Genomic DNA, 13,147 nt, shown 5'->3' with positions numbered 1-13,147 from the left:
GGCAGCATTCAAGAGAATCCGGAAGGTCTAACCTTGTCTGTGGTATTCTGAGTAGGATTCAATGATTGAATGACTGTGACGTGCTTCAAACCTGTAACCTACTGGGCGTTAGTGACAGACGCAAAAGAGTTATTCTATTCCGGTAGGGGAGGGAACCAAACCGGTGATTGGCAGCACTGTGACAGAGTGTGTGCATTAGCTTTCACTGCGTGGATGGGAGGTAGCTGCTGACAACAGTGAAACCTTACACGAGCTTGCCATGGAAAGGAGTAAGAAAGGATTGGATGAAGGCATTAGGAAAGCAGAGAGACGGAAGGGAAGGCATCTTCATACACTTGTCTGAAGCTCTTACACCAATGATATACATAAGTATCTCTATCCTTATCTTTTATGTTATTTTCGTTCATCACCATATACATCTGAGTTTGCCTGACTAAGATTTACAAGATGACCATAGCTTGCTTCAATACTAACAATCTCCGTGGGATCGACCCTTACTCACGTAAGGTTTATTACTTGGACGACCCAGTGCACTTGCTGGTTAGTTGTGCGAAGTTGTGTAATGCCATGGTATTGAGCTACCAAGTTCTTGGAGCCATTACCGGGGATTATTTGAGTTGTGAAAAAGTATTGTTCACAATTTCGCGCACCAAGTTTTTGGCGCCGTTGCCGGGGATTGTTCAAGTTTTGAGCAAGCTTTTGGTAACATCAGTGCCAAGATCCGGCAACAACATCAAGTTCTTGGTGTTATTGCCCGGGATTGTTTAGGCTGGACAACTGACGGTTCATCTTGTTGCTTAGATTAGGTATTAATTTTTTTCGAAATTCTTGAAGATGAATTCTAGAGTTTCATGATGATTTGTTGAAATCTGGCTGGCTGAGAAGCCATGTCTAATCTGATTGGACCGAGGTTTCAACTTATCACCACAAGAGCTTGTTGATTCTCATCAATTTTGCTCTTGGAGCAGTGATCTGCTAAGATTTGGCTGACCTTTGGTCATGTCTAGTGTTTTGGACCGAAGCTTTCTTTGAAAGCTTGGCTGGCTGTGAAGCCATGTCTAATTCCTGGACCGGAGTCTTAGACTAGCATTGCACTGATTCCTGGAATTCTCATTAAGAATTTTGATACCTTTTCCTACTTAATTTTCGAAAAACACAAAAAAATTTACAAAACCAAAAAGACCAAAAATATTTGATGTTTCTTGCATAAGTTTAGTGTCTCATCCTAAGTTTGGTGTCAAATGCATGTTTTTGTTATAATTTTCGAATCCATGCATATATTTCTTTGTTTTGATCTTTGAATTCTATTGACTTGAAGTATTTTGTGTGTCTCATATGCATTCTCATATTGTTAGTGTCAGTAGTATACAAACTGCTAAGTTTGGTGTCTTGCATGCATTGTTAATTGATTCATTTTGCATTTTGATTATTAAAAATCCAAAGAATATTTTTTAATTTGTGTCTTTTCAAGTCAATGATACAAAGAATTGAAGATTCAGAACATACTGCAGAGGAATTACACAGAAAAAGCTGAGCATTCAAAAATGCCCAGTGAAGAAGGCAGACTGGCGTTTAAACGCCAGCCAGGGCACCTGGTTGGGCGTTTAACGCCCAAAGAGGTAGCATTTTGGGCGTTAAACGCCAGAATGTATACCATTCTGGGCGTTTAACGCCAGGATGGTGCTAGGGGGAAGATTTTGTTTTCAAATCAATTTTCTTAGTTTTTCAAAATCAAATCTTTTTCAAATCAAATCTTTTCAATCAAATGTTTTCAAAATCAATTTCTTTCCTTTTTAAAAGATACTTACTAACAATTAATGATTTGATTGAACATCTCAAAAATTGTTGCCTTTTCTGTTGAGGAAGGTTTTTGTTTGAATCATATCTTTTCTTGTTAGGCAAGTCATTAATTTTTAAAATCATATCTTTTCAAAGTGTTTTCAAATCATATCTTTTAAAATTGTTTTCAAATCATATCTTCTCAATCACATCTTTTTAAAACCATAACTTTTCAATTAAATCTTTTTAACCACATCTTTTTCAAATTAGTTTTCAATCAAATCTTTTTAATTTCTAATTTCAAAATCTTTTTCAAAAATCACTTGATTTCTTTTCCACTTTGATTTTCGAAAATCAATTAATGTTTTTCAAAAATGTTTTCAAAATATTTTAATGAATTTTCGAAAATTCTCTTCCCTCCTTCCCACATCCTTCTATTTATGGAGTACCACTCCTTCTAAATGCACAATTCGAACTTTATCTAAGTAAAGTTCGAATTCTTCTTCTCCTTCTTCTTTCTATTTCTCTTTTCCTCTGACATTTCAAGGAATCTCTATACTGTGACATAGAGGATTCCACACTTTCTGTTTCTCTTCTCTTTCATATGAGCAGGAGCAGAGACAAAGGCATTCTTGTTGAAGCTGACCCTGAACCTGAGAGGACCTTGAAGCGAAAGCTAAGAGAAGCCAAGGCACAACTCTCTTTAGAGGACCTGACCGAATTCTTCAGGGAAGAAGAACACATGGCAGCCGAAAACAACAACAATGCAAACAATGCAAGGAAGGTGCTTGGTGACTTTACTACACCTACTCCTGATTTCTATGGGAGAAGCATCTCTATCCCTGCCATTGGAGCAAACAACTTTGAGCTTAAGCCTCAATTAGTTTCTCTAATGCAACAGAATTGCAAGTTTCATGGACTTCCAATGGAAGATCCTCATCAGTTTTTAGCTGAGTTCTTGCAAATCTGTGACACAGTCAAGACTAATGGGGTTAACCCTGAGGTCTACAGACTGATGCTATTCCCTTTTGCTGTAAGAGACAGAGCTAGAATATGGTTGGATTCTCAACCTAAAGAAAGCCTGGACTCTTGGGAAAAGCTAGTCAATGCCTTCTTGGCAAAGTTCTTTCCACCACAAAGATGGAGTAAGCTTAGAGTGGAAGTCCAAACCTTCAGACAGAAGGATGGAGAATCCCTCTATGAAGCTTGGGAAAGATACAAACAATTAATCAGAAGATGTCCCTCAGACATGCTTTCTGAATGGAGCATCATAGGTATCTTCTATGATGGTCTCTCTGAACTATCCAAGATGTCTTTGGATAGCTCTGCTGGAGGATCTCTTCATCTGAAGAAGACGCCTGCAGAAGCTCAAGAATTGATTGAAATGGTTGCAAATAACCAATTCATGTACACTTCTGAAAGGAATCCTGTGAACAATGGGACTAGTCAGAAGAAAGGAGTTCTTGAGATTGACACTCTGAATGCCATATTGGCTCAGAACAAGATATTGACTCAACAAGTCAATTTGATTTCTCAAAGTCTGTCTGGAATGCAAAATGCACCAAACAGTACTAAGGATGCTTCATCTGAAGAAGAAGCTTATGATCCTGAGAACCCTTCCATGGAAGAGGTGAATTACCTAGGAGAACCCTATGGAAACACCTATAATTCTTCATGGAGAAATCACCCAAATCTCTCATGGAAGAATCAAGAGAGACCTCAACAAGGTTTCAATAATAATGGTGGAAGAAACAGGTTTAACAATGGTAAACCTTTTCCATCATCTTCTCAGCAACAGACAGAGAGTTCTAAGCAGAATACTTCTGACTTAGCAACAATGGTCTCTGATCTAATAAAGACCACTCAAAGTTTCATGAATGAAACAAGGTCCTCCATCAGAAATTTGGAAGGACAAGTGGGTCAGCTGAGCAAGAAAGTTACTGAACTCCCTCCTAGCACTCTCCCAAGTAATACAGAAGAAAATCCAAAAGGAGAGTGCAAAGCCATAGACATGGCCGAATATGGAGAGGAAAGAAAGGAGGAGGACGCCACTGAGGAAGACCTCAGTGGGCGTGTACCAATCTCCTCTGAGTTCCTCAATGAGGAACAATGGGAATCTGAGGCTCAAAATGAGACCATAGAGATTCCATTGGACTTACTTCTGCCATTCATGAGCTCTGATGAGTATTCTTCCTCTGAAGAGGATGAGTATGTCACTGAAGAGCAAGTTGCTAATTACCTTGGAGCAATCATGAAACTGAATGACAAGTTATTTGGAAATGAGACTTGGGAGGATGAACCACCCTTGCTCACCAAAGAACTGAATGACTTGTCTAGGCAGAAACTGCCTCAAAAGAGGCAAGATCCTGGGAAGTTTTCTATACCTTGTACCATAGGCACCATGACCTTCAAGAAGGCCTTGTGTGACTTGGGGTCAAGTGTAAACCTCATGCCCCTCTCTGTAATGGAGAAATTAGGGATCTTTGAGGTGCAAGCTGCAAAAATCTCACTAGAGATGGCAGACAATTCAAGAAAACAAGCCTATGGACTTATAGAGGATGTTCTGGTTAAGGTTGAAGACCATTACATTCCTACTGATTTCATAGTCCTAGAGACTGGGAAGTGCATGGATGAATCCATCATCCTTGGCAGACCCTTTCTAGCCACAGCAAAGGCTGTGATTGATGTTGATAGAGGAGAGTTGATCATTCAAGTGAATGAAGAATCCTTGGTGTTTAAGGCCCAAGGATATCCCTCTGTCACCATGGAGAAGAAGCATGAAGAGCTTCTCTCAAAACAGAGCCCCCACAGTCAAACTCTAAGTTTGGTGTTGGGAGGCCACAACCAAACTCTAAGTTTGGTGTTGAACCCCCACATTCAAACTCTAAGTTTGGTGTTGGGAGGTCCCAACACGGTTCTGAACAACTCTGAGGCTCCATGAGAGTCCTCTGTCAAGCTAATGACAGTAAAGAAGCGCTTGTTGGGAGGCAACCCAATGTTTTATAATTAATTATTTTCTTTTGTTATTTTATCTTTTTTGTAGGTTGATGATCATAAGAAGTCACAAAAACAATGAAAAAAGCAAAAACAAAATGAAAAACAGGAAGAAGAACAGCACACCCTGGAGAAGAAGAAGCTGGCGTTCAAACGCCAGTAATGCTAGCTGTTGGGCGTTTAACGCCCAGTCTGGCACCATTCTGGGCGTTTAACGCCAGAAAGGGGCACCAGACTGGCGTTAAACGCCAGTAAAGGGTAAAAACCTGGCGTTAAACGCCAGGAATGGGCACCAGCCCGGCGTTTAACGCCAGAAAAGGCTCAAAACGTGGATTTTGATGCCATTTGGTGCAAGGATGCCTTTTCCTTGACACTACAGGATCTGTGGACCCCACAGGACCCTACCATCACTCTCTCTCTTCTTCCCCCATTCACCAATCACCTCAACACCTCTTCCCCAAAAACCCCTCACCTATCAAATCCCATCTTTCTCTTCACCACTCACATCCATCCTTCATAAAATCCCCACCAACCTCACCCTTTAAATTCAAACCACTTTCCCTCCCAAACCCACCCTCAAATGGCCGAACCCTCATCCCCCTCTTTCCTATATAAACCCCTCTTTACCCCTTCATTTTCCACAACCTAAACACCCTTTCTTCCCTTCTTGGCCGAACACACTACCATCTCCCTCTTCCTCATTTCTTCTTCTTCTACTCTTTTCTTTCTTCTTTTGCTCGAGGACGAGCAAACATTTTAAGTTTGGTGTGGTAAAAGCGTTGCTTTTTCATAACCATTTATGGCATCCAAGGCCGGAGAAACCTCTAGAAAGAGGAAAGGGAAGGCAAAGGCTTCCACCTCCGAGTCATGGGAGATGGATAGATTCCTCTCAAGGGTGCATCAAGACCACTTCTATGAAGTTGTGGCCTTGAAGAAGGTGATCCCTGAAGTCCCCTTTTCACTCAAAAAGGGTGAATATCCGGAGATCCGCCATGAGATCCGAAGAAGAGGTTGGGAAGTACTTACCAACCCCATTCAACAAGTCGGAATCTTGATGGTTCAAGAGTTCTATGCCAATGCATGGATCACCAAGAACCATGACCAAAGTGTGAACCCGGATCCAAAGAATTATCTTACTATGGTTCGGGGGAAATACTTGGATTTTAGTCCGGAAAGTGTGAGGGTGGCGTTCAACTTGCCTATGATGCAAGGAGATGAGCATCCTTACACTAGAAGGGTCAACTTTGATCAAAGGTTGGACCAAGTCCTCACAGTCATATGTGAAGAGGGCGCACAATGGAAGCAAGATTCAAGAGGAAAGCCGGTCCAATTGAGAAGGCATGACCTCAAACCCGTGGCTAGAGGATGGTTAGAGTTCATACAACGCTCAATCATCCCCACTAGCAACCGGTCCGAAGTTACCATAGACCGGGCTATCATGATCCATAGCATCATGATTGGAGAAGAAATAGAGGTTCATGAGGTTATAGCCCAAGAACTCTATAGGGTGGCGGACAAGACCTCTACCTTGGCAAGGTTAGCCTTTCCTCACCTCATTTGTCACCTCTGTTATTCAGTGGGAGTTGACATAGAGGGAGACATCACCATTGATGAGGACAAGCCCATCACTAAGAAAAGGATGGAGTACACAAGAGATCCCACTCATCATGAGATCCCTGAGATTCCTCAAGGGATGAATTTTCCTCCACAAGACTATTGGGGGCAACTAAACACCTCCCTAGGAGAGTTGAGTTCCAATATGGGACAACTAAGGGTGGAGCACCAAGAACACTCCATTCTCCTCCATGAAATTAGAGAAGAACAAAGAATCATGAGAGAGGAGCAACAAAGGCAAGGAAGAGACATTGAGGAGCTCAAGCACTCCATAGGACCTTCAAAAGCAAGGAAGAGCCGCCATCACTGAGGTGGACCCATTCCTTGATTTCCTTGTTCTTTATTCCTTTGTTTTTCGAATTTTAGTGCTTTATGTTATCCATGCTTGTGTCTTATGATCATTAGTGTCTTAGTGTCTATGCCTTAAAGTTATGAATGTCCTATGAATCCATCACCTTTCTTGAATAAAAATGTGCTTAATTGAAAAAGGAAGAATTGCATGAATTTTGAATTTTATAATAGTTTAATTATTTTGATGTGGTGGCAATATTTTTGTTCTCTGAATGTATGCTTAAACAGTGCATATGTATCTTGAATTTGTGGTTCATGAATGTTGGCTCTTGAAAGAATGATGAAAAAGGAGACATGTTATTGAGGATCTGAAAAATCAATAAAATGATTCTTGAAGCAAGAAAAAGCATTGCTATTCAAAAAAAAAAAAAAAAAAAAAAACCGAAAAAAAAAGAGAAAAAAAGAAAACGAAAAAAAAATAATAATAAGAGTTGTGATCCAAGGCAAATAAGAGTGTGCTTAAGAACCCTGGACACCTCTAATTGGGGACTTTAGCAAAGCTAAGTCACAATCTGAAAAGGTTCACCCAATTATGTGTCTGTGGCATGTATGTATCCGGTGGTAATACTGGAAAGACAGAGTGCTTTGGGCCACAGCCAAGACTCAATAAATAGCTATGTTCAAGAATCATCATACTTTACTAGGAGAATCATTAACACTATCTGGATTCTAAGTTCCTAAAGAAGCCAACCATTCTGAATTTCAAAGGATAGATTGAGATGCCAAAACTGTTCAGAGGCAAAAAGTTAAAAGCCCCGCTCATCTAATTAATACTGATCTTCACAGATGTTTTTGGAATTCATTGCATATTCTCTTCCTTTTATCTTATTTGATTTTCAGTTGCTTGGGGACAAGCAACAATTTAAGTTTGGTGTTGTGATGAGCGGATGATTTGTATACTTTTTGGCATTGTTTTTAGTATGTTTTTGATATGATCTAGTTAGTTTTTAGTATATTTTTATTAGTTTTTAGTTAAAATTCACTTGTCTGGACTTTACTATGAGTTTGTGTGTTTTTCTGTGATTTCAGGTATTTTCTGGCTGAAATTGAGGGACCTGAGCAAAAATCTGATCCAGAGACTCAAAAGGACTGCAGATGCTGTTGGATTCTGACCTCCCTGCACTCGAAGCGGATTTTCTGGAGCTACAGAAGCCTAATTGGCGCGCTCTCAACGGCGTTGGAAAGTAGACATCCTGGGCTTTCCAGCAATATATGATAGTCCATACTTTGCCCAAGATTTGATGGCCCAAACCGGCGTTCAAAGTCACCTCAAGAAATCCCAGCGTTAAACGCTGGAACTGGCACCTAATTGGGAGTTAAACGCCCAAACTGGCACTAAAGCTGGCGTTTAACTCCAAGGAGAGTCTCTACACGAAATTTCTTCATTGCTCAGCCCAAGCACACACCAAGTGGGCCCGGAAGTGGATTTTTATGTCATTTACCCATCTATGTACTAGTTTTCTATAAGTAGGACCTTTTACTATTGTATTTAAGACACATCTTGGTAGCTATCTTTGAGTTTTATGCTATCTTAGATCATTGGGAGGCTGGCCATTCGGCCATGCCTAGACCTTATGCTTATGTATTTTCAACGGTGGAGTTTCTACACACCATAGATTAAGGTGTGGAGCTCTGCTGTACCTCGAGTATTAATGCAATTACTATTGTTCTTCCATTCAATTCCGCTTGTTCTTTTACCAAGATATCACTTGTTCTTCAACTTGATGAAGGTGATGATTGACACTCATCATCATTCTCACCTATGAACAAGGTGACTGACAACCATTCTTGTTCTACAAGCATTCGAGGCTTGGTGAATATCTCTTGGATTTCTGATTGCACGATGCATGGTTGATCGCCTGACAACCGAGTGCTCGCCTGACAAACGAGCCAACCATTCCGTGAGATCAGAGTCTTCGTGGTATAGGCAAGAACTGATGGCAGCATTCAAGAGAATCCAGAAGGTCTAACCTTGTCTGTGGTATTCTGAGTAGGATTCAATGATTGAATGACTGTGACGTGCTTCAAACCTGTAACCTACTGGGCGTTAGTGACAGACGCAAAAGAGTTATTCTATTCCGGTAGGGGAGGGAACCAAACCGGTGATTGGCAGCACTGTGACAGAGTGTGTGCATTAGCTTTCACTGCGCGGATGGGAGGTAGCTGCTGACAACAGTGAAACCTTACACGAGCTTGCCATGGAAAGGAGTAAGAAAGGATTGGATGAAGGCATTAGGAAAGCAGAGAGACGGAAGGGAAGGCATCTTCATACACTTGTCTGAAGCTCTTACACCAATGATATACATAAGTATCTCTATCCTTATCTTTTATGTTATTTTCGTTCATCACCATATACATCTGAGTTTGCCTGACTAAGATTTACAAGATGACCATAGCTTGCTTCAATACTAACAATCTCCGTGGGATCGACCCTTACTCACGTAAGGTTTATTACTTGGACGACCCAGTGCACTTGCTGGTTAGTTGTGCGAAGTTGTGTAATGCCATGGTATTGAGCCACCAAGTTCTTGGAGCCATTACCGGGGATTATTTGAGTTGTGAAAAAGTATTGTTCACAATTTCGCGCACCAAGTTTTTGGCGCCGTTGCCGGGGATTGTTCAAGTTTTGAGCAAGCTTTTGGTAACATCAGTGCCAAGATCCGGCAACAACATCAAGTTCTTGGTGTTATTGCCCGGGATTGTTTAGGCTGGACAATTGACGGTTCATCTTGTTGCTTAGATTAGGTATTAATTTTTTTCGAAATTCTTGAAGATGAATTCTAGAGTTTCATGATGATTTGTTGAAATCTGGCTGGCTGAGAAGCCATGTCTAATCTGATTGGACCGAGGTTTCAACTTATCACCACAAGAGCTTGTTGATTCTCATCAATTTTGCTCTTGGAGCAGTGATCTGCTAAGATTTGGCTGACCTTTGGTCATGTCTAGTGTTTTGGACCGAAGCTTTCTTTGAAAGCTTGGCTGGCTGTGAAGCCATGTCTAATTCCTGGACCGGAGTCTTAGACTAGCATTGCACTGATTCCTGGAATTCTCATTAAGAATTTTGATACCTTTTCCTACTTAATTTTCGAAAAACACAAAAAAATTTACAAAACCAAAAAGACCAAAAATATTTGATGTTTCTTGCATAAGTTTAGTGTCTCATCCTAAGTTTGGTGTCAAATGCATGTTTTTGTTATAATTTTCGAATCCATGCATATATTTCTTTGTTTTGATCTTTGAATTCTATTGACTTGAAGTATTTTGTGTGTCTCATATGCATTCTCATATTGTTAGTGTCAGTAGTATACAAACTGCTAAGTTTGGTGTCTTGCATGCATTGTTAATTGATTCATTTTGCATTTTGATTATTAAAAATCCAAAAATATTTTTAATTTGTGTCTTTTCAAGTCAATGATACAAAGAATTGAAGATTCAGAACATACTGCAGAGGAATTACACAGAAAAAGCTGAGCATTCAAAAATGCCCAGTGAAGAAGGCAGACTGGCGTTTAAACGCCAGCCAGGGCACCTGGTTGGGCGTTTAACGCCCAAAGAGGTAGCATTTTGGGCGTTAAACGCCAGAATGTATACCATTCTGGGCGTTTAACGCCAGGATGGTGCTAGGGGGAAGATTTTGTTTTCAAATCAATTTTCTTAGTTTTTCAAAATCAAATCTTTTTCAAATCAAATCTTTTCAATCAAATGTTTTCAAAATCAATTTCTTTCCTTTTTAAAAGATACTTACTAACAATTAATGATTTGATTGAACATCTCAAAAATTGTTGCCTTTTCTGTTGAGGAAGGTTTTATGTTTGAATCATATCTTTTCTTGTTAGGCAAGTCATTAATTTTTAAAATCATATCTTTTCAAAGTGTTTTCAAATCATATCTTTTAAAATTGTTTTCAAATCATATCTTCTCAATCACATCTTTTTAAAACCATAACTTTTCAATTAAATCTTTTTAACCACATCTTTTTCAAATTAGTTTTCAATCAAATCTTTTTAATTTCTAATTTCAAAATCTTTTTCAAAAATCACTTGATTTCTTTTCCACTTTGATTTTCGAAAATCAATTAATGTTTTTCAAAAATGTTTTCAAAATATTTTAATGAATTTTCGAAAATTCTCTTCCCTCCTTCCCACATCCTTCTATTTATGGAGTACCACTCCTTCTAAATGCACAATTCGAACCTCATCTAAGTAAAGTTCGAATTCTTCTTCTCCTTCTTCTTTCTATTTCTCTTTTCCTCTGACATTTCAAGGAATCTCTATACTGTGACATAGAGGATTCCACACTTTCTGTTTCTCTTCTCTTTCATATGAGCAGGAGCAGAGACAAAGGCATTCTTGTTGAAGCTGACCCTGAACCTGAGAGGACCTTGAAGCGAAAGCTAAGAGAAGCCAAGGCACAACTCTCTTTAGAGGACCTGACCGAATTCTTCAGGGAAGAAGAACACATGGCAGCCGAAAACAACAACAATGCAAACAATGCAAGGAAGGTGCTTGGTGACTTTACTACACCTACTCCTGATTTCTATGGGAGAAGCATCTCTATCCCTGCCATTGGAGCAAACAACTTTGAGCTTAAGCCTCAATTAGTTTCTCTAATGCAACAGAATTGCAAGTTTCATGGACTTCCAATGGAAGATCCTCATCAGTTTTTAGCTGAGTTCTTGCAAATCTGTGACACAGTCAAGACTAATGGGGTTAACCCTGAGGTCTACAGACTGATGCTATTCCCTTTTGCTGTAAGAGACAGAGCTAGAATATGGTTGGATTCTCAACCTAAAGAAAGCCTGGACTCTTGGGAAAAGCTAGTCAATGCCTTCTTGGCAAAGTTCTTTCCACCACAAAGATGGAGTAAGCTTAGAGTGGAAGTCCAAACCTTCAGACAGAAGGATGGAGAATCCCTCTATGAAGCTTGGGAAAGATACAAACAATTAATCAGAAGATGTCCCTCAGACATGCTTTCTGAATGGAGCATCATAGGTATCTTCTATGATGGTCTCTCTGAACTATCCAAGATGTCTTTGGATAGCTCTACTGGAGGATCTTTTCATCTGAAGAAGACGCCTGCAGAAGCTCAAGAATTGATTGAAATGGTTGCAAATAACCAATTCATGTACACTTTTGAAAGGAATCCTGTGAACAATGGGACTAGTCAGAAGAAAGGAGTTCTTGAGATTGACACTCTGAATGCCATATTGGCTCAGAACAAGATATTGACTCAACAAGTCAATTTGATTTCTCAAAGTCTGTCTGGAATGCAAAATGCACCAAACAGTACTAAGGATGCTTCATCTGAAGAAGAAGCTTATGATCCTGAGAACCCTTCCATGGAAGAGGTGAATTACCTAGGAGAACCCTATGGAAACACCTATAATTCTTCATGGAGAAATCACCCAAATCTCTCATGGAAGAATCAAGAGAGACCTCAACAAGGTTTCAATAATAATGGTGGAAGAAACAGGTTTAACAATGGTAAACCTTTTCCATCATCTTCTCAGCAACAGACAGAGAGTTCTAAGCAGAATACTTCTGACTTAGCAACAATGGTCTCTGATCTAATAAAGACCACTCAAAGTTTCATGAATGAAACAAGGTCCTCCATCAGAAATTTGGAAGGACAAGTGGGTCAGCTGAGCAAGAAAGTTACTGAACTCCCTCCTAGCACTTTTGATTCTTTAAAGATTTGAACTCTGAGTTTAAACCGTTGAGGATTGGTTTGAATTGAGTCAATTATTTCAATGATGTGAAAAGTCGAATGCACTTTTGAATTCAGCCTGGTTTATTTTAATTGATTTGGTTTTGGACAAATGATTTGTTTTTGAACCGTTTCTTCAAAGCTTTGGAAATGAGTTATATCGATCGATATTGAGTTAATTTTGAAATGGTATCCTTGAGATACGCCACTGAGGCGATTGTTGGATTTAGCTTACTTTAAATTGATTTCTGGTTTTGAGCTGTTGAAAAGGAATGAGAAATGGTTTAGTTGGGACCCGAACCGGGTGGCAAAAGTCCAAGTTTTAGGGGAGGTGCTGCCGAAATTTCTACAAAATCCTACACTTGTTTGTAAGGTTATTTAAAAAGGGTTGGATTTGAGAAATTGTATTATTTGATTTATTAAAAGGATATTTATGTTTTCAAGCTTAATTTATTTGATGAAACTTATACGTTGAGTTCGGCTTATTTAGAACTGAACTATTTTTACCGTTTGAATCACTGAAGGAAATAATGATGCTTTAATATTGATTTCAATATAAAAAGGAGTTTTCAGTGATTTTTAAAGGAACCTAGACTTTTGATTGAGTAATCAAGTTTGAGGCATTTTGGAAGAGTTGGAAAAATGGGTTCCAAAAAGAAAACTGAAAGTGGTTTGATTCAAATGAACCGGTTCCGTTTCAAAT

General features: G+C 39.4%; 2 non-coding genes across 2 annotated transcripts; both read right to left on the bottom strand.

The window, feature by feature from the left end:
- Positions 1-2,926: 2,926 nt before the first annotated feature.
- LOC130938373 (small nucleolar RNA R71) lies at positions 2,927-3,034 on the bottom strand. The gene has a single exon (XR_009069541.1). It is a non-coding gene; the product is annotated as a small nucleolar RNA R71 (small nucleolar RNA).
- An 8,568-nt stretch (positions 3,035-11,602) lies between these two features.
- LOC130938372 (small nucleolar RNA R71) lies at positions 11,603-11,710 on the bottom strand. The gene has a single exon (XR_009069540.1). It is a non-coding gene; the product is annotated as a small nucleolar RNA R71 (small nucleolar RNA).
- Between the last annotated feature and the right edge of the window lie 1,437 nt (positions 11,711-13,147).

This window comes from Arachis stenosperma, chromosome 6 (assembly GCF_014773155.1).
Source record: "Arachis stenosperma cultivar V10309 chromosome 6, arast.V10309.gnm1.PFL2, whole genome shotgun sequence".
Classification (NCBI taxonomy): Eukaryota; Viridiplantae; Streptophyta; class Magnoliopsida; order Fabales; family Fabaceae; genus Arachis; species Arachis stenosperma.
This window is presented reverse-complemented; position numbering and strand designations above follow the sequence as displayed.